Raw genomic sequence first — 26358 nt, 5'->3', positions numbered from 1 at the left:
ACAACTCCTCTTTGGTAGAAACTTTTCGTCATTAGCTTGCGCTGCTTTCCTAGCTGCATCCAAACAAGTAAGTTCTGAATATCTGAATGTTTTTTTTTTAAACGGCTGGCCCCACCCACTCATCGGTACCAGGCGGGCCCCTGCAGGGCCAAGGCCAGCCTTGATGTGGCCAAGGAGCCAGGGAGGCTGGGCAGCAGGCTGTGCTGGGTGCGGCCAATTGCCGCACAGCTGGGCCTGGTGGGGAGGCTTTTGGTGGTGTTGCTAGGCAACCTGGCTAATTGGAGAGGCTGGACTGGGCTGCTGGGCCACAGAGATTAACAGCCTCCTTCATCATGCTGGGAACCGTAATTATGCCCGTTCCAGAGGCCTGCAGCAACCTCTTTGTGGTTATAGCCTGAAAGGATGCTTTTTTAGCTACAGAAATTAAGAACTGGCTTTTCAATATTATGGGGTTGTGGTTGTGGTTGTTTTCTTTTTGCTACATCACGGCGGATACACTTGGAATAAATAGGCAAAGATTTAAAAACAAAAAATGCCTTCACAGACCCTCATCTCCAAAGTTTTCCTTTTTCCTGAAGCAAAGCACATTTGCCCTCAATATCAAGGGCAAGTAAGGTAGGGACACTGTGTCTCCTGAGGTCTCGCCATGGCCCACTGTGCAGTAAAAGCTTCTTCCTTGCAACCCCACCGATGGGCTGTGGTTGAGGGTAGGGAGCCTCTCAACAGAATAGTTTCTTTGGGACCCTCCCATCCGAAGACAATCACGATACCTCACCCTTTCCATTTTATAGAACCACTGTCACTTATATGATTTTGGTGAATCCTTCTATCTGCCCTGTGAAGAAGACATCATTATTGTTCCCATTTTACAGATGAACAACTAAGGCAAAAAGGGCAACCATAATCACATATCTAGTGACAGCAGAGCCAGGGCAAAACCCAGTAATCTGAGACTAGATCCTGGGCCTCTCCACCATGCCACATTGCCTGCCCACAGAGCTATTTAACATATGACATATTTATGTACCCTAGTATAATAGTAATAATAGTAATGATAACGTACACTGGGGTAGAAGACATAGAAATTACATCCTAGATCTTTTTTCTTTTTTTATTTTTTTTCCCTTTGGTGAGAGTTTCACTCTATCACTCAAGCTAGAGTGCAGTGGCCTGATCATACCTCACTGCAGCCTTTAAAACTCCTGGGTTCAAGTGATCCTCCTGCCTCACCCTTCCTAGTAGCTGGGACTTCAGGCATGTACCACCATGCCCCGCTAATTTTTCTTATTTTTTGTAGAGATGGGGTCTTGCTATGTTGCCCAGGCTGGTCTCAAACTCCTGAGCTCAAGTGATCCTCCCACCTCAGCCTCCCAAAGCACTGGGATTATAGGCATGAGCCCCTGTACCCTGCACATCCTGGATCCTGTACTGTCCTCAACACCTCATCCTTGTTGATCGTGACTGAGCTTTTAGAGCTGTGTCGTGTGCCCTAAGGAATACAGTCTGAAAGAATTCCCAAAAGACAAACACACTGTTGAAGTGAGTTAACAGACTCAGCACATCAGAGCACAGAGCTGAAGGAAAACACTGACCCTGAGCCACTTTCTCCTTAATTCAAGGACAGGTGGCTCTGTCCCCTAAGTAAGGAGACAAAATCATTGCTTTCATTCAATATTTGTAGACATTTTTCCAAAAACACTTTCACTGCCTCATCTAGAATATTTTTTCAGTAGTGGTCCATTGATAATGACCAACTGTTCTAGCTTGCACAGGGCTAGGGGTATCTTGGGACTTTCAGTTCTAAAATCAGGGCAAATCAAGGACAGTTGGTCACCCTATCATGGACCATCTGCATCACAATCATGTGGTTGGTTAGGCAATGATGGCTGGTTCTAATCCTAGGGCCATGGTTCTTAACCCCAGCCATACATCAGAATCATCCCAGATCCATAGAATCAGGGTCTCTGGGGCTTGGGCCTGGCCCTGGTATCTTGTAATGTGCAGCCAGTACTAAAAATTGCTGCCCTAGAGATTTGAATGCAGAGGGTCTGGGCTCAGGTTTTGCCCAGGAATTCGCATGAATTTTTAACAGCTCCCCAGGGATTCTTATGTACACTGTGTTTTGATAACCAGTGAATGTGTGTGTGATGTGTGCATTCATGGGTAAGCATTCCCTGAATACCTTGTATGTGTTAGGCTCTGGAAACACACAAGGAAAAAAAAAAAAAAAAGAAACCACCTCCTGTTCCAGGCCCTCCCTATTCAGTGGGGAATAAAGACCTATAAATTGTCCCAACATAGTATACTGTGATTTAGATTAAAAAGTGGGTCAGCACCATCAGGGCGGTTATGGCTATTCAGTTTCCAGAAGCCTGGTGTGGTAGACTAAAGATGGAACATATAATTTGCCATTCCTTCCACTGAGAGATAGGGTTTGTTTCCCCTCTCCTTAAATCTGGGCCAGCCCTGTGACTGGTTTTGACCTACAAGACGTGGCAGAAGTAGTGCTGGGTACTTGCCAAGGCCAGGCCCTAAGAGATATGCAGCCCTTACTTTTGCTCCTTTGGGAATGCTCCCTTTTTGAAGCCTGACTTTGTGTCAGAAGGTTGACTATCTGGAGGCCACCATGCTATGAGGAAGCCCAAGCTACCCACATGGACAGAGAGGCCATGTAGAAGAGCACCAAAGTGCCAGACCTGGGAATGAAACCTTGACCTTCCAGCTTACCTCATCCACCCGCCAAATATAGCCAAGTAAATGACCCCAGCTGATACTACTGGGAGCATGAGAACTGCTCAGCTGAATCCTTCCCAAATTTCTGACCCACAGAATCATGACAAAATAAGATGGTGGTTGTTTTAAGTCACTAAATTTTGGAGTGGTTTGTTATACAGCAATAGCTACCAACACACCTCATCAGAACCAGAAGACAGAATGACATCTCATACCATTCTGCCTTTCCATTAATAGTGTTCATCTTTGTATCTTTCCATAGAGTAGATTGCAGATCACCCAAAATAGCCTCCCAAATGAGTCTCCACCTCTGTTTCTACTCCTGCCTCTCCCTCCAAAACAAAACAAAAGTGTAAGTCAGAATATATCAACTCTCTGTTTAAAATCCTTTAATGGTTCCGCACTGGTTTTTAGGTAAATACAAGATCCTTATCATATCTGATAAGATCCTGCATGACCTAGCTCCTGCCTTCTTTATGGAATTCAGTTTCTATCACTCACCCCCAAAGTCTCTATGCTACAGCCACAGGGACTTCTTTCTGTTCCTGGAACACACCAAACTCTGTCCTGCCTCCAGGTCTTTGCACCTGTTGTTCCTTCTACCTGGTCCTCCCACCCCCAACTTCAACAAATACACACAGGCTGGCTCCTTCACCACCCACGGCACAGCCCTGGGAAGTCTTCCCTGCCCACGCCTTCTTCCGCGCCCAGATACTCTATCACATTTCCTTGCTTATTTGCTCCCAGCACGTATTACTATCTAAAAATATCTAGTTTGTGTATTGTCTGTCTCTTTCTACTAGACTGTAAGCTCCAGAAAAGTAGGAAATGTTTATTTTATATTCCGTCTGTACCCCAGCGTCTACCATAGTGCCTACCAGAGAATAGGGGCTCAGTAAGTGTTTGTTGAATGAACCATCAGATGAATGAAGAAGGAAGGAAGAAAGGAAGGAGGAAGTATGAAATAATGAAAGGAGCTCTGACATTATAGGACTCAGAAAACCCTGGTTCTTGCTCCAGTTCTGCCCCTGCTTACCTATGGACAAGTCACTTCACCTCACCTAATCAGGAATCTCATCCCCAGCAAGCACATGGCCCGTGATGTTTGCACGTACCATACACCAAAAGTCTTCACATTTTTTTAATTCATGAATCCCTGAAAGAATTTGAAGAAGCTATGTCCCCTCTCACACATTTTTAAGTTAATAACTAAAATTATTTTTTACAAGTTAAAATCGGTTCCAAGACTAAATTTTCTGGCATAGTCTTTGATAGAGATGTGCTTTAAATATATTTTCACCCAAACCTTGGAGCTACAGATTTAACTTGTTCAGTTTATGGAAAATGTCTACCATATAATCCTGTTAGCAAAGCCAGTCCTCACTGTCAAACCAATCAGCCAAATCAGACTGATTTTCTGTCGTTAGAAAATCCATCTTCATTTTTTAAAAGTTCTATACATGTGTTACCATGACAACTGGCTCATGTCTCAATTCTAATTTTACAATACTTAAATAAAGAGCTAAAGCACCTAAGTTTAATGTAGAGTAGCGTAATGGCTAACAGCACCCGTTCTAGAAGAATTCAAAGGTGCCTGAGTTCAAATTCAGATTTCACCTCTTCATACCTCTGGGACCTTGGGCAACTTACTAAACCTCTTGGTGCTTTGGGAACCTCATCTATAAAAGAAGGATAGTAAGTATCTACTTTATAGATTCAGTATGAGTATTACATTAGTTTATGATCTGTAAAACTCTTAGAACACTATCTGGCACATAATTAGCATTAAACAAATATTTTATTTATTTATTTATTTTTTTTGAGACAGAGTCTCGCTGTGTTGCCCGGGCTAGAGTAAGTGCCGTGGCGTCAGCCTAGCTCACAGCAACCTCAAACTCCTGGGCTTAAGCGATCCTACTGCCTCAGCCTCCCGAGTAGCTGGGACTACAGGCATGTGCCACCATGCCCAGCTAATTTTTTGTATATATATTTTTAGTTGGCCAGATAATTTCTTTCTATTTTTAGTAGAGACGGGGTCTCGCTCAGGCTGGTCTCTAACTCCTGACCTCGAGCGATCCACCCGCCTTGGCCTCCCAGAGGGCTAGGATTACAGGCGTGAGCCACCGCGCCTGGCCTAAACAAATATTTTATTTAAATTTTTTTTTTAGAGACAAATTTTCACTCTGTCCCCTAAACTGGAATGCAGTGGTATGATCATTGCCCACTGTAACCTAGAACTCCAGAGCTCAAGCAATCCTCCTCCCTCCTGCCTAGCCTCCCAAGCACCTAGAACTATAGGCACACGCCACCACACCCAACTAATTTTTCATCATTATTTTTTTAGAGATGGGGTCTGGCTATGTTGCCCAGTGTCATTTTGAACCCCTGGCCTCAAGGAATCCTCCCACCTCTGCCTCCCAAGTAGCTAGGATTACAGGAGCTCGCCACCACACCTGGCTATTTTTTTTTTTTTTTTTTTTTTTAGTTTTTGTAGTGATAGAATCTCTATGTGTTGCCCAGGCTGGGCTCAAACTCTTGGCTTCAAGTGACCCTCCCACTTCAGCCTCCCGAAGTGCTGGGATTACAGGCATGAGCCACTGGGCCCTAAACAAGTATTTTTAAATAAAATAAATACAATGACTCTGTATTGAGGCACAGCCCCCTTTTGTTTATCTTACCAGTCTCTCTTTGCTTCCTCTCTCTTAAGATCAGAGCATTCTCCAGTTGTCCTTTTGGACAATGCACCCTAGAAACTTCAGGATGGACAGAGGTGTGAAAGAAGGGAAACAATTTAGGCAAGAGCGGGTACCTGCGGAAGTTGAGGATCTGGAAACTGATTCCTTTAATGCTGTCCATGCCCGTGTACCCCAGTTCTAGGACCACTGGCAGATTGGACACACCCTCGATGGGCATGTTCAGAGCTAGGTATAATTCCTGGCACCCCATCTACAACTCCATCTCTATCTCTCCGACATAAGAAACCACAAGAGATTGCAAGTTAGCAAGCAGCATGTGCATAAATTTGTTCCAAATTATACAAATGTAAAATATTCATAAATTTCAAAACTTTTTTTAATGAGGCTCATGCTGCCGTGCCCATCTCTCCACTCACTCTCCCATTCACTCAAAATTTCAAAACTTTTATTAGGCGGGACAGACTAGCTGTGACCCGGTGTACAGCTGAGGGCAAAGTCCCAGGAATCAGGACACAGGACAACTCAAGAGGCCCTTCGCGAACAATCCATCATGAAGTCCTAAAAAGGAAGGCTCATGTCTTCAGCTAGGTGGAGACCTCATCAGGCCTGAAAACCGTGGTGTCATCTCCTAGACCCCCGTGTATCGGCCACACTTCTGAAATACAGATCACGTGGGGTCTCTCCCCTTGCTAAATCTCTTCAATGGATACCCATGGTATAAAGTCTAGGTTCCTTAACAAGGCGCACAGGGGCCTCATGACCCTAACCCTGCCTATTTATCCACACTCATTTCTTCCCATTCCCCCAAGTACATCCTACACTCCAGCCATTCCTACAGTTCCAGCTCCCACTCCCCAGCTTTTCATGAGCTCCCCCCTCTGCTGAAACTCCTTTCCTCCCAAATTGTCATCCCAGGGAAGTCTAACACCCCCTTTAAGACGCTGTCCTTTATGTCTCCTCTGCAAAGCCTTACTGAGCATCCACCTGGTGCCTGGCATCGTGCTGGGCACTGAGAATACAGTGGAGAGAGCAAAGCAGACATGGTGGAATTAAATGCCTCTCTTAGTCCCATCAGCAACCTCTGCTCATGTCTAGGAAATCATTGTCTTCTCCATATGGTAACTATCTCCCCTACAAGGCGGTTGAGCATCCTGGCCAGGCGCAGTGGCTCATGCCTGTAATCCTAGCACTCTGGGAGGCCGAGGAGGGTGGATCATTTGAGCTCAGGAGTTCGAGACCAGCCTGAGCAAGAGAGAGACCCCCGTCTCTACTAAAAATAGAAAGAAATTATATGGACAGCTAAAAATATATATAGAAAATATTAGCCGGGCATGGTGGCGCATGCCTGTAGTCCCAGCTACTCGGGAGGCTGAGGCAGTAGGATTGCTTGAGCTCAGGAGTTTGAGGTTGCTGTGAGCTAGGCTGATGCCACGGCACTCTAGCCTGGGCAACAGAGTGAGACTCTGTCTCAAAAAAAAAAAAAAAATTAAAAAAAAAAAGTCTGTGAGCATCCCTAGGCCAGGACTTCTGTTTTACTCCTCTTTGAATCCCTATTACCTGGTCGCTGGAAAACATCAATAAATATTTGTCAGATTCATTTACTCAGGAAGGATTCATCAAACATTTTTGTATCAGGGATGTACAAGGTGCTGGTTATACAACTATGAACTAACAGCCATGATCCCTGCCCTCTTGAAACCTTGCCCTCTCATGGGACGAACAGAGCCTTTGATTGAATGAATGATGTATGAATGAGTGAATGAATTAAGAAATCAGGGAAGCAGTATGCTCCTCCCCACCTGGATGAAGCAGCCCAGAGCAGGAGACACACAGGAAGTGAAAAGCTGGTGTCTAGGTAGTTGGGGGAATGATGATGCTCTCTTGGCCTTTCTAGGACAAAGAAACTTGAAAGACAGCAAGGAGTCGCGCAAAAAGCATGGAGTTTAGAGTCTGACCTAGACTTGAATTCTGGGTCCATTACTTATTAGCAATGTGACCTTAGATAAATCCCTTAACCTGTTTGTATCTTCATTTCCTCATCTGTAAAAATAGGGATGATAATAATATGAACAGGATTATGATTAAATGAGATAATGCATTGAAAAACCCTTAACTAACTGAGGCCATGGTTTTAGAAACTGGTACTTCCCACCACTTGCTCAGTGCTGAATGTCCAAACTGAGAAACATAGCAGGAGTCTGGACCCAGCCCTGGTCCAGGGTTTTTAACCTCACACCAGCAGCTGGGCCTTTCCTATTCAGCCCTGTCCCCGCTCTTCCCTGGCCTCCCTCTCCCGTCACCATGTCCCTTTCACTGCCCAGTTCTGTGTTGACAAGTCTGCCTAAGTGCTTTCAAGGCCAGGGATTGCCTTATATATCTTTACATGCCTAGAGTGAAGGAGGTGCCAGCTAGGGACGGGCTTGGCAGGAAGGGGGTCAAAGAGGAAGGAAAGAGCACAGGTGTTTAACGAGAGCCTGGAGCCCAGCTTGGTGCTTGACTTGCTTGCATTGTTTCCTGTCATTTTCATAAAAATACCATTTTAAGCCAGGTGAGATAGCACACACCTGTAGGCACCTGTAGTCCCTCAGGAGGCCAAAGCAGGAGGATCAGGAGTTTAACACTGTAGTACGCTATGATCACGCCTGTGAATAGCCAGCTTGGGCAACATAGCGAGACCCCATTTTACAGATAAGGAAACTGAGGCTCAGGAAGTAAACAGGAGACATGGGATATGAATCCAAGCCTCTCTGTAACTCCAAAATAATTCTCCACTATGCCATGCTGCCCACTAGCTTGTAGGTGATATTAAATGCTTGTGGAATAAATTTCAGTTTTCTTATTCCCAAGAGGGGCAGAAATTGTACAGACCTGCCCACCACCCAGAGAATCCAGGTACCTGCTTAAACAGTGATGAATAAACGAATGAATAATCACAACTGGACCAAAGAGTGAAAATCCCTCTGATACTCATACCAGGAAGGAGGAAGCAATAACCCCAGTGGAGCTGCCTTTCAGGAAGCAGCAGGGACTGTCTCCAGTGCCCAGGTGGGCAAAGCAGGAGGGCTAGGAACTGACTTAGCCAGAGGCAGAAAATATTGCGGGGGAGCTTTAGGGGGTGCAGGGAGAATGTGATGGAAGGAGACAAAGCCAGTGGTTGAACAGGGCAGGAAGCTGTGGGAGACAGCGCCCGACTGCTGGCCCAACATGCTGTCAACTTTTAAAATGAAAGTTGCAGGAGCCGCACAGACACTCCAGGAGGTTCCGAAGGAGCACCCCATGCTCCCTACCTCCTTCCCCAGAGCGCCAGGCGCTCCCTGCTGACCCCACAATCCCCCCAACCCACACCCAGCACCCACATCTTACCTTGGGAGGCCAAGGCAGGGACGTCCCAGGCAGCACGGGCTGGTCCCCGTGTTCCAGGCGTCCTGGGCCAAGGGGCTGCCTGCTGCTGTGAAGCTCCCGCCCTCCCAGGTGCTCCTCCCCAATCTAAAATTGTCCCAACAGGTTCCCAACCCGCCCAACCCAGGGGGAGGAAGGCTGAGGAAATTCCCTCCCAGCTGGAGGCAGGGCCTGGCCGGGCCAGCCTGCTTGGCAGCCTTGCTCTTGGGCTGGCCCTGGATGAATGAGTCCTCCCCCTCCACTGCTTGGGTCTGAGCCAGGGAGCCTATGACAGCCTCTCTGCTCTTTCTCCAGGGCACTGAACTCCATTCTTCCTCCAAGTCCTCCCCTCGTGCTGCATGTCTGGGTCCCCTGCCTTCCACTCTCAGCTCTCTGGGGAGAGGCCTCACCAGGGTGGTCTCTCTATCATTCTGGATTTGGTTGTGCTCTGGTAGTACTTGGCACCAGGGTGGGGTGACTTGATGACCCTCAGTGTTAGTCACAAGCCCTCTGGACTCTGTCCACCAAACTGGTTATATGGCCTCTAGTGAAATAGGTTTGCCAGTTGCAATAACTAGCCTTGTGCTAAGCTTTGAGAATGAAGAGGTGGATTAACATGGTCCCTGCCCTCCCACTCTCCTAGGAAGGCAAAGAATGAATTACTGCAGTAGATGATTGCCCAAGATTGGGGGCGGCAGGGGCCAGGGAAGACTCTCCAGGCGTGGGAGGGTTCTGGAAAAGCTCCAGAGGAAATGACATACAAGAAGGGCTTTTATAGGATGAACAGGAGTTCTCCAAAGCTGCAAAGGGGAAGAGGTCACACAAATGGACAGGCTCTGGCGAGAACTACTAAAAGTTCAGACTTGTGAGTGAGGAGTGTCAGATCAGGAAGGGCCTTGTGTATCTTGCTAAAGGGCTTGAACTTTATCCTGTAGGTTCAGGCTGGGGGTGAGGGCGTCACAGAAAGGTTTTAAACAAGGAACACAAAGTCTCAGATTGCATTTAAAATAGATCACTGGGCCCTGCAACGTGCGGAAGGGTTGAAGGGGACAAGACTAGAGGCAAGAAGCCCAGCCAGGCTGCCGCGGGAGTCAGGCAGACAGTAACGTGGGCTTTACCAGGGCACTGGCCAGGGCGCAGGAGCAGAGAGGAAGGGACACATTCAAGAGATGTTTAAGGGGGTAGCACTGACAAGACATAATGAGTAAGGGAGGAGCCTACGATGAACCCGAGGTTTCCAAGCTGCGTAACTAACTAGCTCGATCGTGGTGCCCACAAGCAGGATGGGGGAAATCAGGAAGAAAAGCAATTTGCAGGAAAATGAAAATGAATTCTGTTCTGGACTTGTTGAGTCTGGGGCACCTGCGGAGATGTCCAGGGAACAGCTGCTCCAGAAAGAGATGTGAGTGATGTACCAGCAGGAAGCGGGAGGCATATTCAGCTAGATTGGAAGAAAATTTCATGACGGAACTATTTACAAAGATCTGGGAAGGGTAAAGGAAGCCGTTGGTTTGGCCCAAAAAGGCAGCACATCTCGAAGCATGGCCCTACAGGTTATAGGTGGGTCTAAAGATTCTTCGATTTGTGATTGGTTAAAGAAATGAAGCTTTGTCTAAATGCTTGGAACATTTTGAGTTAAGGTAAGAAGTCTGTTAATCAGAGACAAGCCCCGGGAGACGTGTCTGATCTCCCTTCTCATGGCCAGCAACTCCGCTTTCGGGCATTTCTGGGGTCCCCTTGGCCAAGAGGGGGTCCATTCAGTCAGCTAGAGGGGGGTCTTAAGATTTTATTTTAGTTCACAGCCTGAAGGGGCAAGAAGAGGAAACACTATTCACTGACACCAGTAGGAGCTCTCAGAGCTGACGGAGCCGCAGTTGTAGCGAGAAGTGGCTGCCACCGGACCAGAAAGGGAGCTGGGGGACAAACACCCCACCACTTTCTTCCCTCCAGTAGCCAGAGGGCAAAGTCAATGTGGTCCACAGGGGTCAGCGCGAGGCACAAACAGCCAGAAAAAGGAGATTTAGGAGTCACGCAGAAATGGCCACTGAAGCCATGGGAGTGGATAAGGTCACCCAGGGAGAGAAATTAGAGGAAGAAAAAAGGAGGACCTAAGACAGCACTCTAAGAGGTGAGCCCTTCCCTCTCTGTTATAAAGAGTCACGGCTGACACCCCTACAACAAAAGGCAGGTTAACAAGAGAAAAGTGTAACAGAGGCCAGGCGTGGTGGCTCACACCTGTAATTCTAGCACTCTGGGAGGCTGAGGTGGGTGGATCGCTGGAGGTCAGGAGTTCGAGACCAGCCTGAGCAAGAGTGAGACCCCCGTCTCTACTAAAAATAGAAATAAATTATCTGGCCAACTAAAAATATATATACAAAAAATTAGCCGGGCATGGTGGTGCATGCCTGTAGTCCCAGCTACTCGGGAGGCTGAGGCAGGAGGATCGCTTGAGCCCAGGAGTTTGAGGTTGCTGTGAGCTAGGCTGACGCCACAGCACTCACTCTAGCCCAGGCAACAGAGCGAGACTCTGTCTCAAAAAAAAAAAAAAAAAGTGTAACAGATTAATTACATGCACACATGTGCACGGGAGTCACAGAAAATAGGAACTCAAAGGAGGGCAGATGGTTGACGCTAAAATATCTTCTTCACTGGGGAAAGGGGAATGGAGATTGTAGGAGTTAATGATTTTCAGGGGAAATGAGTGAGCCCAGTGAACTAAGGACCGGGACCCGAGTTTCTCTGGACTCTGGGGAAGGTGGTGACAACAGGGTATGGGGCAGCAAGGGAGGAACGTGTGCCCAGCAAAGGCTGTCTTGTCGTGCAAATGAAAACATCTCAGGTAATCCCAGAGCTGCCCTCAGGAGGAACAGAGGGAGCCTGGGGCTGAGTTAATCCTTTCTAGATTGAACAGGAGAGCTGGCCTCCGAGGGAGCCTGGCTGTTTGTTTCCCCAATGTAGATTCTTCTCTGCAGATGTGAATCTCCTCCACAAAGGGCAGCTTTCCAGGGCTATTCCTGTCTGAAGGCTATCTGAATAGCCATCTAAAAATATGTCAAAGAAGTATATTTTGGGGTGAAATATTTTTGGTTTCCTTTAACACCAACAAGAGGCAGACAGAGTATGGAGCAAGGGATAGGGAGAGGAAAGGCCAGAACTGAGAGCCAGGCACCCGGTGCCCACAGGGATAGGGCAGGGAGGCAAACTCAGATGACTACTGCTGGGGACAGAGTGGCAGGCTAAAGGGGGAGGCTGGGGGACACCTGGGGCACCAGGGACAGACAGCTGAGGCTTTTTACAGGGAGCCCATACCTACATCTGGTGTAGGGAGCTGCACCGCGCCCACATTTTCTAGCTAAGGTAGGTGTCAAGGTTACCTGCTAGGAGTTAGAGGAGAGAAGTTGGGTAGAAGATTGAAAGAAATTGTCAAATGCTTGGGGAAAAAAACAGCTGAGAGGAGAGAAAAGTGAAGAAAGCAAGGTAGAGGCTCACAGAGGGATGCCAATAACCTAATCAGAATGGCACAGACCAACAAGGAGGCAAGAATGAGGGGCCCTCAAGGAGTGAGAAACTAGGGAAATCAGGTCCTGTCCTGAATGAAATGTTAGTAAGATCAGTGCAACGTCGGTGAGACCTGAGGTGGATGCCACCAACAGCCGTTCAGCTCCCGACACTGGTGATGGCTTCCACGTAAGATGGAAAATGTCTACAGAAAGAAGGTACCGCTTGAAAGGGCTGTCAGGCAAGTGCAGAGCGTCAGGACACAAACACCAGTGGTGCTGGGTCGCAGAACTGTACAGGGGAAGGTGGCGGTGCCGGGTCATCTCTAGTGTCCAGTTATCCCCGGCTGTCAGAGATACCACTGACTAGTCCACCCCTCCAGCCAACCTCCCTTGTCATGGTTTCATGCTCAACAAGCTGCTTCCTAATGGTTTTTTTTTTTTTTGCTGGGTAACTGGCTATTTATTTATTTTTTATTGGTTTATCTTCGTTTTTTTTCTTTTTTTTTTTAATTTCAGCATATTATGGGGGTACAAAAGTTTAGGTTACGTATATTGCCCTTGCCCACCCCCCATGCTTCCTAATTGTGATTCGGTTTCCTAAGCTGTGTGATCTCAGAGAGACAGGGTGTCTGCCCACACCAAATGCACACACAAGTTAGGGAGCTCTTAGAGGGCAGAGGCTGTGTCTTATTTATCTCTGTATCCCCAGCACCCAGAACAGGGCTTGGCATCAAGTTTGGTTCAAAAAGGTGTTTGTGGCTGGGCACGGGGGCTCACACCTTATAATCCTGGCACTTTGCGAGGCCAAGGCGGGAGGATCATTTGAGGCCAGGAGTTTAAGACCAGCCTAAGCAACATAGTGAGACTCCATCTCTGTAAAAATATTTTAAAATTTAGCTGGGTGCGGTGGTGTGCACCTGTAGTCCCAGCTACTCGGGAGGCTGAGGCAGGAGGATCACTTGAGCCCAGGAGTTTGAGGTTGCAGTGAGCTATGATGGTGCCACTGCACTCTAGCCTGGACAACAGAGCAAGACCTTATCTGAAAAAAATAAAAAAAGATATTTGCAAAGCAGATCCAGAGGAGGCTGATATGCACTTAAATATTTGTAAATTAATAAATTCTCATTTAGAATTTGTACATCAGATTCTTGTGAACCTCATGAATGTGAATCAGTTCTGAGACACTGACAAGCTCACATTTCTAAGCTAGCAAAATTCAGAGCTTGACCCTGAACATGGGTGAATTCACCAAGATCATGTTTCTTTGGAGCCAGTGAACAATCTTCTCTATTGCAATGCTGCCCCACCAAGCACCATCCCTGTCCATCCAACCAACATCACAAGGCCCAGAGGGCCTTTTCCCATTGGAAATTTTCATTTGAAATTTCTGCAGAGGCTGAGGCAGGAGGATCCCTTGAGTTCAGGAGTTTGAGACCAGCCTGAGCAAGAGAGAAACCCGGTCTCTACTAAAAATAGAAAAATTAGCTGGGTGTGGTGGTGCACACCTGTAGTCCCCGCTATTCGGGAGGCTGAAGCAGGAAGATCTCTTGAGCCCAGGAGTTGGAGGTTGCTGTGAGCTAGGCTGAGTCCACAGCACTCTAGCCTGGGTGACAGAGCAAGACTCTGTCTCAAAAAAAAAAAAAAAATCTGCAAATGGTTGTGTGGCTTTTTGGTTTTGGTTTTGGTTTTGGTTTTTTCTCCAAGAACAGAGAAGGAAGGCAGTAAAATTGATTCAGACACAGGCTGGCCAATCAGTTTCCCCTTCCTAAAAATTTGCAACCTCTGCAGGTAGACCCTACTCTGTCTCTTCTCATCGCTGAAACTAAAAGTAGTAAACCTGGGAACTACAGAGAGTTCCTTGTGTGGAAATGCAGTCAGCTAGTCTTCATGGCACTCTGAGTTTACCACCATCTTAACACCTACTACAATGTATTTAAATTATCAATGTCTGTGTCTTTCTCTTTCCTTGGTGAGGGACATGCCCTGAGATTGTGAATTCCTCAAGAACAGCAACCTTCTCTGTTTCATCTTTGTATCCATGCAGTTGCACATAAAATCTGACACAAAGTAAGAAACAATAAAGGGTTGTTGAATCTTCAAACTGAGGAGCATAGAATGGTTGTAATTCCAAGGTTCCCACCTTCAACAGAGTGAAGTCTTGCCCGGGCACCAGCAGGTGTTAGGGCATGTCTCTGGCTTCTAGCCACCAACCTCCCTGTTTGAATCCTTATCCACAGTGGATGGTAAAACTATAGGTGAGTCACTAGAAATGCAAAAAGTGACCTTGGGAGAGTTCCAAGGCCCCAGGGAGTCAGGACACTCAATGGGAAGCAAGATAAACTCCTAGGCTGCATGAAGTCACTGCCTTATCCCAGATTCCCTGGAGCTTGTTTCTCAAAGGCCGAGTTCCCTCCTACATGTGTTAGATGATATGCAAATATATGTATCCCAATAAATTAGCTTTCCTTCTGGATTTTAGCATTATATAGACATCTAATTCAAAGAAATTATGGATTTTTAAAAATATATTCTGTTTATTAAGTATGATATACTAACAGTTCACAGAAAACCCAGTACAGTAGAACTTATAAGCAAAACAAAACAAAACAAAACTAGGTAAAATATAAAAAACATCTTTTTTTTTTTGCTTAGATTTACCTTTTATGGATACATAATAGTTTACATATTTATGGAGTACATGTGAGTATTTGTTACATGCATAGAATGTGTAGTGATCGATCAAGTCAGTGTATTTGGGGTATCCATCACCTTGAGTATTTGTCATTTCTATGTGTTGGGAATATTGTTAGTCCTCTCTTCTGGCTACGTTGAAATATACAACATGTTGTTGCTAACTATAGTCACCCTACTGTGCTATCAAACATTAGAATTTGTATCTTCTAGCTAACTATATGTTTGTACCCAGTAACCAACCTCTCTTCTTCCCCACCTCCCACCAAGAAAATCTTTTTAATGCATGACTAACCTTGGCTGGAATGTAAATCATCCCTGGAGAAAACCAAGTAAGCAATTGTGAGAGTGGGATTTTCCCTGGGAGCATATTAGGATCCCTAGTGGTCTCAGGCCTGTGATTTCAGGGCTATGAAGGTGAGCAAGAGACAAAAAGTAAATCCTGGGCCTTAACAAAGCAGGAAGTAGAATTGGAGCACAAACCTGAGCCTCCTCACCCCCACACCCCCAACTAATACCTTCAGTGGGTAAACTAAAAAACAAAAACAAAAAAGCCTGCTATACTAAGGTGACAGTAGGGATGTGTCTCAGCCTTGGATCAGAGTACAGTAAGAAACAAACAAAAAATGGACTCTGCTGAGAATTTTCTACTCCATACTACCACTTGCATGTATTTAGGTAGAGACATAATCACATTGTCTGTGTAGTTCAGAACACTCGGAGATAAAAAGTCAAAGTGTTTCTGGATTGGTAGTGCCCCTAAGGGACCTGGCAGAAGTGAGCCTAACACTTTGAAAGGATGCCACTAAACCGAGACCTCAAAGATTTCCCACAAAGTTTCAAGAAGCATGGCTCATAATGAGAAAAAGAAAAGTATCTCATATATAACAGCTATGATATATCAATTAAAAAATTGAAAAATGAAGTATCTCACCACACAAGGAAACAAGCCCCTAAAACAGAAACTACCAACTATTGAACCACACTTATAAAGGTCAGATATTGTTATTGTCATATATAGAATATGATTTAAGTATGTTTAATATATTGAAATAAATCAGAGGGAATGAAAAATACAACCAAGAAAAAGCTATCAAATTTAATCAAGCAGATTTCACAAAGAATCAAACAAAATTGATAAAAAATAATTGGCATTAAAAACCTATTGGATGGGTTAAATCACAGATTAAAAGTGAGAGAAAAAATTAGTGTTAGAAGCTTGGTGTGAAGAAGTTACATAGAGTATAACACAGAAAGAAAGAGATGGAAAACATAAAACAGAGGTTTAAAAGACACAGAAGCCAGGTGTGGTGGTTCACACCTCTAGTCCCAGCTACTAGGGGAGGAGGAGGAAGAGGCCTGAGGCTAGAGGATCGCTCAAGCCCAGAAGTTCAAGGCTGTAGTGTGCTATGATCACGCTTGTGAATAGCCACTGCATTCCTGCGTGGGCAACCCAACAAAACCCCATCTCAAAAATGAACAAACAAAAAAACAAGACACAGAAGAGACAGTAAGTGCAATGTACATCTAATCAGAGTTCCAGAAGGAGATAATAGAACAGGAATTAGCCTGGCGTGGTGGTACACTTTTGGATTCAGGCTACTTGGGAGGCTGGGGCAGGAGGATCACTGGAGCCCAGGGGTCTGAGGCTGCAGTGAGCTATGATGAAGCCACTGCACTGTAGCCCAGGTAACAGAGGGAGACGCTGTCTCAGAAAAAAAAAAAAGAAGAAGAAGAAGGAAAGAATAGGAAAGACAATATTTAAAGAGATAATTACAAAAATATTTCAGAACTGATAAATGATATCAACTAACAATCAAGAATTCAAATAAGGAAAAGTAGGATAAGTAAAAATAAAATCATAACAGTAAAACTTTAAAATACCAAAAACAAAGAGAAGACTTTAAAAGCAGAATCCACTGAATTGTACACTTAAAAATGGTTAAAATGGTAAATTTTATGTTATGTATATTTTACCACACATATACACACACACCAAGTTGTGGGAAACTTACACAGGTCAGCAGTTCTCAGTTAAAACCTTTAGTTCTCTTTGTATCTTGTGGCATAAGAAGCTTCAATATTGTGATCTCAGCCAGGCAGCTCCCTCACTCCTTATAGTAACTCCTCAGTTTACCTTGGTGTTGGTTTTCTGGCAGTTTAAGTGTTCCTGAATTTCTCTAATGAATTTTTTTTTTTTTTTTTGAGACAGGGTCTCACTCTGTCACCTGGGCTAGAGTGCAGTGACATCTTCATAATTCGCTGCAATCTCAAACTCCCGGGCTCAAGCAATCCTCCTGCTTCAGCCTCCTAAGTAGCTGGGACTACAGGTGTGCACCACCACATCCAGCTAATTTTTCCATTTTTTGTAGAGACAGGGTCTCGATTTTTGTCAGGCTGGTCTCAAATACCTGACCTCAAGTGATTCTCCCACCTTGGCCTCCCAGAGTGCTAGGATTATAGGCATCAGTCACTTTGCCCAGCTGGAATCTGTCTATTCTACATTTGTGCAACTGTGAACTGTGTCTTTCAAGCTTGTGGTTGAAGAAGCAAAAACCAAACCAAACAACAACAAAAAAGAACTCTGCTAGAGTCCCTGCATGCAAGTTACATGCAAAGCAGAACACAGAAGAAGCTATACAGGAACTTAAAACTTATCAGCATCTTAATGTTCTCAAATAAATTAAGCCTAATAATCTTTTCTTCCAGGAGGCTCTGGGCTTGTGTGTTTAAAAAAAAATGAGTGTAGGCAGCGCAGGGTGGCTCACACCTGTAATCCTGGCACTTTGGGAGGCCAATGCGGGAGTATTGCTTGAGGCCAGGAGTTCAAAACCAGCCTGAGCAAGAGCGAGACCCCATCTCTACTAAAAATAGAAAGAAATTTAGCTGGGTGTGGCGGCACATGCCTGTAGTCTCAGCTACTCAGGAGGCTGAGGCAGGAGGATCACTTGAGCCCAGGAGTTTGAGGTTTCTGTGAGCTAGGCTGACGCCATAGCACTCTAGCTCGGGCGACAGAACAAGACTCTATTTCAAAAAAATAAAAATTAAAATTAAACAAAAATTTAAAAAGTGAGTGTAGGTCAAGTTCAATTGCAATGATTTTTAATTCCATATTCTCTCAGGAAGGGATCTAATAATATTTTTTCTTTTGTTTAAACATTTTAAGTAAAGAACTAAGGACCATTCGGCTGCAGAACATTCAGACTCTTCTCACTGATGTATCCTCACCCACCTATTTACTTTAATTTCATAGATTTTGTCTGAATGGACTTGAAATTGAATCTATCTCACCTTGAAAAAGAGGAACAACTTCTTTCTCCAGACCATAGACCTATTTATCTGATGCTTATTCTAACTAAAGGTCATGTAGTTTCCTCCTTAACAACAGCAAGCATCCATATAGCACACTTGGCACTCTACCAAGTGTTTTACATATATATTAATTCATTAATCTTGGGGTATAGAGAAATTAAGTAATTCCAGCTGGTGGGTGGCAGAGCTTGGCCTTGAAGTCAGGTAATCTGGTACCAGATCCTGCCTCTCCTTAGCAGAGTGTTGGTTAGGATTTCCAGATCATGTTTTGCATAAGAAGCATTAGTTGCTATGACGGATTAAAGATGGCTATGACTTCTTTGCCACTGTTCCCATTGAGAGATGAATTCTGTTTCCCCTCCTCTTGAATCTCGGCTGGCCCTGTGACTTGCTTTGACTAAAAGAATGTGAGGGGATTAATGTCGTGTAACTTTTGATGCTGGACCTTAAGAGATCTGCAGCGTCTGCTTTTGTGCTCTTGGAACACTCCCTCTTGGAACCCAGCTGCCCTGCTGAGAGAAGACCATGCCACGTGGAGAGGACACAGGAAGGATCACTCAGGCACTCTGGTCAACGGCCCCAGCTGAGCTCCCAGCCAGCTGCCAGCACCAACTGCCAGTCAGGTGAGTAAGTCTTTGGATGTTTCAGCCCATCCCAGCCTGGGATTCCTGAAGCCCCAGCCAATACCTCGAAGGGGAGAACTGCCCAGCTAAGCAGTTAACTCACAGAACTGTGAAAGATAGGAAATGGCTGTGGTGGTTGTTTCGAGTCACTGAGTTTTAGAAGCATTTATTATGCAGCAACAGATAACCAAAACAATTGTTGATAACAGAATTCCTGAAAATGAAGTTGAAAGGCAGCCAACTAAACTTAAGGGAATTGTACTGCCAGGAAGAAACACACAAGAGCCACTGATTGTGCAACCCCTAAGGCAATCTCCAGTCTCAAATATCAATACCTTCCCAGCAGAAGGAACGATGCTAAGGTGGGACAGTTCTCCGAAGAGGAATTCTCCAATCCTCCTCCCAAGGAGTAGCTCTAAGGGACCCTGAACAAGGAGAATCTCCTGCTGGTCATGACCAAGGATGACCAGATCCTCTAACCAAGGAATTCACCTACCCACTGGAGGGAACTGACGGCTACATTGGGCTGCACAGGTTGTTCAGTTCACAACTACAAGAGGCACCATTTACAAAGGCTATTGCGTGAATGATACCAGCAGAGTTTTTTTTTTTTTCTGGGTCAGAGTCTTGCTGGGCTAGAGTGAGTGCCATGGTGTCAGCCTAGCTCACAGCAACCTGAAACTCCTGGGCTCAAGCAATCCTCCTGCCTCAGCCTCCCGAGAAGCCGGAACTATAGGCGTGTGCCACCAGACCTGGCTAATTTTTTTATTTTTTTTGTGGAGACAGGGTCTCACTATTGCCCAGGCTGGTCTCGAACTCCTGGGCTCAAGTGATCCTCCCACCTCCCAAGGTGCTGGGTTTACAGGCATAAGCCACTGCTCCCAGCCCTGATCTACTTTCAATAACCAGTAACAGGCCAGGCTTGGTGGCTCACGCCTGTAATCCTAGCACTCTGGAAGGCCGAGTTGGGTGGATCCTTTGAGCTCAGGAGTTCTAGACCAGCCTGAGCAAGAGCGAGACCCCACCTCGACTAAAAAGTAGAAAGAAATTAGCTGAACAACTAAGAATATATAGAAAAAATTAGCCGGGCATGGTGGTACATGCCTGTAGTCCCAGCTACTTGGGAGGCTGAGGCAGTAGGATCACTTGAGCCCAGGAGTTTGAGGTTGCTGTGAGCTAGGCTGACGCCACGGCACTCTAGCCCAGGCAACAGAGTGAGACTCTTATCTCAAAAATAAATAAATAAATAAAATAACCAGTGACAGAGAAGAGTCGTAGAAAACCTAACACCAGGACAGTCTGATAGCAATGATATATCCATTTCTTTTTCACAGGATCTTTGTTTTTAGAAACTCTTTACTTTCTTTAGCTGCAAAATATTACAAAATATTTAAACAGCACAAACATATAGAAAGTAAAAAATGAAAGTGTCCCTCAAGTCTATTTCTGAAAAGTATCTACTATAAATAGTTTGCATATCTCTCTATTATCCATCTATCACTATGAGTGTATATATGTGTATAGTTTTTATGGCTTTGAATTCCTTCCTCTACATCATTCCAAGTTATTTGTTGGCCAGAGTATTGAGTTTGAATTTGTCTTGCATCCCTGTAGGCTATTAAGGCTAAAGCCACAGCCCTAAGTAATTCCTTAAATCTTGTGTCTCTACTGAGACTACTCAAGCAAATAAACATGCCTGATCTAACTATGTATTGCCGCTTCTTGGTAGTGGACTCTTGAAATTCAAGCTCCTATGTTCCCTCTTAGATTCTGCCAAAATTCTCTGGGCAATTTCTGCAATTTACTCTGCATATATTCCCTACTGCAGTTAGATCCTTTGTTTTTGTCCTCCCAGACTCCTCTCTCTTTTCTGTTCACAGACCTGTGATCTCCCTGGACCACAGGAATGAGAGCATAAGCCAAGGCAGGTTAATTGACATTTTCCCTGAGACTTTTCAAAGCTGAGTTGAGAGAAAGCTGCTCCTTTCCTTTCTGGTTAAAAAAACATTGTGATTAATGAGTGAATTCAGAATTGCTGGTGGCTACAGATCCACCTTCATGGTGAAGTCAGATTTATCCTTCCTAGCAATTCTTCTGTGTACTAATAAATTTTGTTTTTCTTTTCTTTCATTTCTTTCTTTCTTTTTTTTTTTTTGAAACAGGGTCTCTCTCTGTCACTTGGGCTGGAGCACAGTGGCAGTATCATTATAGTTTACTGCGAACTCAAACTCCTGGGCTCAAGAGATCCTCCTGCCTCCCTCTTCCAAGTAGCTGGGATTACAGGTGCCAGCCACCATACTTAGCTAATTTTTTCTATTTCTTTTGTAGAGACGGGGTCTCCCTCTTGCTCAGACTGGTCTCAAACTCCTGGCCTTAAGCAATCCTCCCACATTGGATTACAGGCATGAGCCACCACATCCGGCCAAATTTTTCTTTTCTAAAAAAATTATTTATTTATTTTCATAAGGAACATTAGGGTCTTAAGTATTAATAAATTTTTCTGGCCAGGTACGACTGAGGCAGGAGAATCCTTTGAGCCCAGGAGTTTAAGATTGCACTGAGCTATGATAATGCCACTGCACTCTAGGTGGGATGGCAGGGAGAGACTCTGTCTCAAAAGAAAAATAAATAAATTAATAAATAAATTTTTCTAACAGCTTGTTGACATATAATTCACATACTAGGAGCAAAGGCCAGCTGAATTGTTTATTATACAACTGGTAATATTCCCCCTTTAGCCATATAAGGTAATATTCACAGGTTTCAGGGATTAGAAAGTGGGTATCTTTGGCGGCCATTATTTAACCTAACAGGATAATAATGGAACATGGTCATCGGGCTGTTGTGAGCATTACATGAGTTAACACATGTAAAATTTGTATTTAGATAGCCTTCAATAAATGTTGGCTATTGTTTTTATTATTCATTTCTATAATGCCCCTTGTGTTTTGGCCATCTCATGTCTGAACATCCTTATTTTAAGAGAAGTTCCATTTTTATGGACCTCAGTGGGATGCAGAAGCCCAATTAGTATTACAGAAGTTAAAAGGAGACAAGTATTCCCCTTCCTTGTCCCCTGTCATCTAGGCCATGGCTAATAACCAAGGCTTGGCCAACAAGATGCTCACGCCTAGAACACTGGAGTGTCTTATAAAGACTCAATTTGAGATTATTAAGGGGTTATTATTAAGGGCTACAACAATGACATCAAGAGTCTGATAGCAACAAGTGTCGAGTGGGGGCGTTGTGGTCATACTTTTCTCGTGGTGAGGTGTGATCAAGGCTGTCTAGCTTCTTTTGGCCAGACAAATGGCTTTCTGTTCATTTTCCACTGCTGCTTCTCCTGTTTTCCCTTCCTTTCAATGAGCTATATCATTCCTTCTGAAAAATTCCTTTTCTGCCTAAGTTATCCACTTTTGGCTTCTATTGTTGCAACCAACAACCCTGATTGGCATTCTGTTGGAATTCTAGTGGCCTGATGTTTGTGGCAGTTAATTAACCATGATTGTTTGATTTCTGGATGATAGAGCCCTGAAGGTGAGTCTTTGAGGACTTGATTAGAACAATTTCATGGCATTGAAAAATGTAAGAAAGATAGAGTTAATTGGTTACATTATGTCACCTACAGCAAGCTATGAAAATTTCTGGTTTAGATTTCCCAATTCAAAGAAAATTTTTAAATTTAGAACCATCGTGAAATGTGGCAGAAAGCCCTTCTGCCTGTATCCAACACTCTGGGACTGTAGAACACCTGATTAAGAATGTAATTAATTTTAACCAATGGTGCAGGGACAACTGGATATCCACATGCAAAAGAATGAAGTTGGACCTCTACTTCACACCATACAAAAAAATTAACTCAAAATGGATCACTGACTTAAATGCAAGAACTAAAACTGTGAAACTCCTGGAAGAAAACATAGGAGTATATTTTCAGGACCTTGGGTTAACAATGGTTTTTTTTAGATACGAGATCAAAAGCACAAGTGACAAAAGAAAGAACAGATAAGTTAGAAAACTAAAAAAAACACCATTTTTATGGAAAAAATAGATACATTTTACAAAAGTAAAAAAAAAATTTCTTTTTTTTGAGACAGAGTCTCACTCTGTTGCCCAGGCTAAAGTGCCATGGCGTCAGCCTAGCTCATAGCAACCTCAAACTCCTGGGTTCCAGCGATCCTCCTGCTTCAGCCTCCAGAGTAGCTGGGACTACAGGCATGCACCGCCATGCCCAGCTAATTTTTTCTATACACTTTTAGTTGTCCAGCTAATTTATTTCTATTTTTTTAGTAGAGACGGGGGTTTCACTCTTGCTCAGGCTGGTCTTGAACTCCTGAGCTCAAAGGATCTGCCCTCCTTGGCCTCCCAGAGTGCTAGGATTATAGGCGTGAGCCACCTTGCCCAGCCCAAAAGTAAAAACTTTGTGCTGTAAATGATACCACCAAGAAAACAAAAAGACAACCCACAAAATGGGAGAAAATATTTACAAAATCATAAGGGACTTGTTTAGAGTATGTAAAGAACAATAACAACTCAATAACAAAAGACATATATCAATTAAAAATTAGGCAAAGGATTTGAATAGACATTTGTTCAAAGAAGATATACAAATGGCCAATAAGCACATGAAAAGATGCTCAACATCATTCATCACTGGTCATTAGAGAAATGCAAATCAAAACCACACCCATTTAATCAGAATTTCCAAGGGAGGAAAAGACAAAAAAACAAAAAAACCACACCCATGTGATATCAGCCTGACCTCTGGGGAAGTAAGGGGGGAAAGGACATTGAGTTCAACCAATGACTAATCGCCAACCAATGGCCAATGCTTCAATCAATCACGCTTACATAATGACACCCCAATACAAACTCTGAACACTAAAGCTTGGTGTAACATCCTGATTGGTGAATGCATTGAGGTGACATGTGGTTGATATGCCCCGACAGCACAGGGAGAGGGCACTTCTTGAAGCTCTGCATTTGTAACCCTCCCAGATCTCACCCTATGTGTCTCCTCATTTGAGTAGTCCTGACTTGTATCCTTTATGATAAAACTGTAATTGTAAGTACATCACTTTCTTGAGTTCTGTGAGTCATTCTAGTGAATTATCAAACCTGAGGGGGTATGGGAACCCCCAAATTTGTAGCCAGTTGTTTAGAAATGTGGATGGTCTGGGGATGCCTGAAGTGTAACTGGCATCTGATGTAAGGGCAGTCGTGTTGCAAACCATGCCCTATAATTTGTGGGTTCTGTGCTAACTTTATGTAGTTAGTGCTAGAATTTTATTGCAGTCCACAGTTGGTGTCAGAATCTTATCTTATGTGGCAGAAGATGTTAAGTAAGTTAAAGATCTTTTTTTTTTTTTTTGAGACAGAGTGTCACTTTGTTGCCCTAGCTAGAGTGAGTGCCGTGGCATCAGCCTAGCTCACAGCAACCTCAAACTCCTGGGCTTAAGCCATCTTACTGCCTCAGCCTCCAGAGTAGCTGGGACTACAGGCATGCGCCACCATGCCCGGCTAATTTTTTCTATATATATTTTAGTTGGCCCAATAATTTCTTTCTATTTTCAGTAGAGATGGGGTCTCGCTCTTGCTCAGGCTGGTCTCGAACTCCTGACCTCAAGCGATCCACCCGCCTCGGCCTCCCAGAGTGCTAGGATTACAGGCGTGAGCCACCGCGCCTGGCCTAAAGATCTTGAGATGCGCAGTTCATCCTGGATTATCGAGGGGGGCCCTAAATACAATCACATGTACCCTTATAAAAGGGAGGCAGAAGGAAATTTAACACAGACACAATAGGAAAAGGCAATGTGACAACAGAAGCAGAGACTGGGATGATGCAGCCACAAGCTAAGGAATGCTGGCAGGCACCAAAAGCTGGAAGAGACAAGGAACAGATCCTACCCTAGAGCCTTCAAATGGAGCACAGCCCTGCCAACGTCTTGATTTTGGCCCAGTGAAACTGATTTCAGACATCTGGACTCAGGAACTGTGAAAAAATAAATTTGTGTTGCTTTAAGCCACCAAGTTTGTTACATTACAGCAGCCATAAGAAATGAATACATCCCATTTATAGATGAAACTGAGGCCTAAAGAGGTGAATAAACTTTCCCAAAGTCCTACAACAAAGCCAAGGTTCACATCCAGGCTATCTGGCCTCAGAGCCTGTGCTCCTAATGGCTATGCTACCCTGTAACTAATAGAAAAAAGATTCTCACTGCTCACCATCTTGCTGTGGCGGCACATTCACTTCCTGACAACTTCGGAAGGTCTGTTCCCTGCAGCCCCACTCCTGGTGCTGATTTCTGCATTTTAAGCTCTTTCAGGCCAAAGGAAACAAAGGCATCCCCAACTTACCTCAGGAAATGGGCTTCATGTTTGTAAAGATTCGTAGAAAAGAAGCCTAACAACCATCTCTGCCTAGAGAGTTGTTTTGTGGAACTAAAGGCTTTTTCCTTGTCATTCAGGATACAGCAACAGCTGTGAATAGCAACTGCTATCATCATTCCTCACCCCCACCCACAGGTTCCTGCCAAAGCCACTCTTCCCTTGCTCTGACCCAGCTCGTCTCTGTCCTTGCCCCTGCTTCTTCCTGCTGCATCTACTGATGGCTTCTCTCTGTTCTTCTTCCAAATCCCTCTTGATCTCTTCTTTCTCCCAGATGCAACTACCTCTGCTTACTGCCTTTTCTCTCTGTCTTTTCTCCTGTTTCACTCATAGTCAAATGCCTCAAAAAGGATATGTGTAGGTGGATCAAGCACTGTCCAATATCGTGCCCTTGTTTGTCAGAACTCTCATTCTGGACCACCTCGTGGTATTTAGAGTCCACTCAATGAATACAAAAGAGCTATGTAATAGTTATTTATTTTAAAATGTTGATGTCTACAATATACTAGAATTCCTATTCTTTGCAATATTTAATCTTAGGATGAAAAATTTAAATGTCAACTTAAAAATAGGCAAGGGGATACATAATTTTTTTCAAAATTGTTTTAGAGGATATGCACATAAAACATTTGGCTCTTGGCCCAACTTTTTTCTTTGTTGGAGTCCCATAGCAAATACTGCAAAGAAAGACTGTCAGCTGAAAAGTAAAGGAAAACTGAATTGGTGGAAACACTCTGGCTTTACTAATAATAAGAGCTGTGCTAAGCATGTGAGATACTTTATCTCAGTTAATTGTGACAACTGACTGGTGATGCACATTCATTTGACAGATGAAGAAACTGAGGCTCAGAAAGGTTGTGACTAGCCTAGGCTTACACAAAATAGTCCATAACAGAGCTGAGATTTGAACCTCTGTAAGCCTGATCCCCACGTCTGTTTTAATCATATCACCCTACTAGTTGGCAGAGAGAAGAGAGGCTTCCCCTGTCTACCATCTCTGGGAATGGTAGCAGCTACACCAGCTGCAACAGCAGT

General features: G+C 44.4%; 1 protein-coding gene across 4 annotated transcripts in view; it reads right to left on the bottom strand.

The window, feature by feature from the left end:
* RHBDL2 (rhomboid like 2) overlaps nucleotides 1-25355 on the bottom strand; it is a 52887-nt gene extending 27532 nt beyond the window's left edge. For 2 of the 4 annotated variants that reach the window (XM_045548204.1, XM_045548202.1), the window contains exon 1: nucleotides 8793-8900. The gene's annotated coding sequence lies outside the window, so the exon portion shown is untranslated. Of the gene's footprint in view, nucleotides 1-8792; nucleotides 8923-25293 lie in introns of those variants that run through there. The other 2 variants (XM_045548203.1, XM_045548201.1) reach the window with 2 other exon arrangements.
* Between the last annotated feature and the right edge of the window lie 1003 nt (nucleotides 25356-26358).

The sequence above is a fragment of the Lemur catta genome, chromosome 3, assembly GCF_020740605.2.
Source record: "Lemur catta isolate mLemCat1 chromosome 3, mLemCat1.pri, whole genome shotgun sequence".
Classification (NCBI taxonomy): Eukaryota; Metazoa; Chordata; class Mammalia; order Primates; family Lemuridae; genus Lemur; species Lemur catta.
Note: the sequence above shows the minus strand (reverse complement) of the source record. Positions and strands in the feature narration are given on the sequence as shown.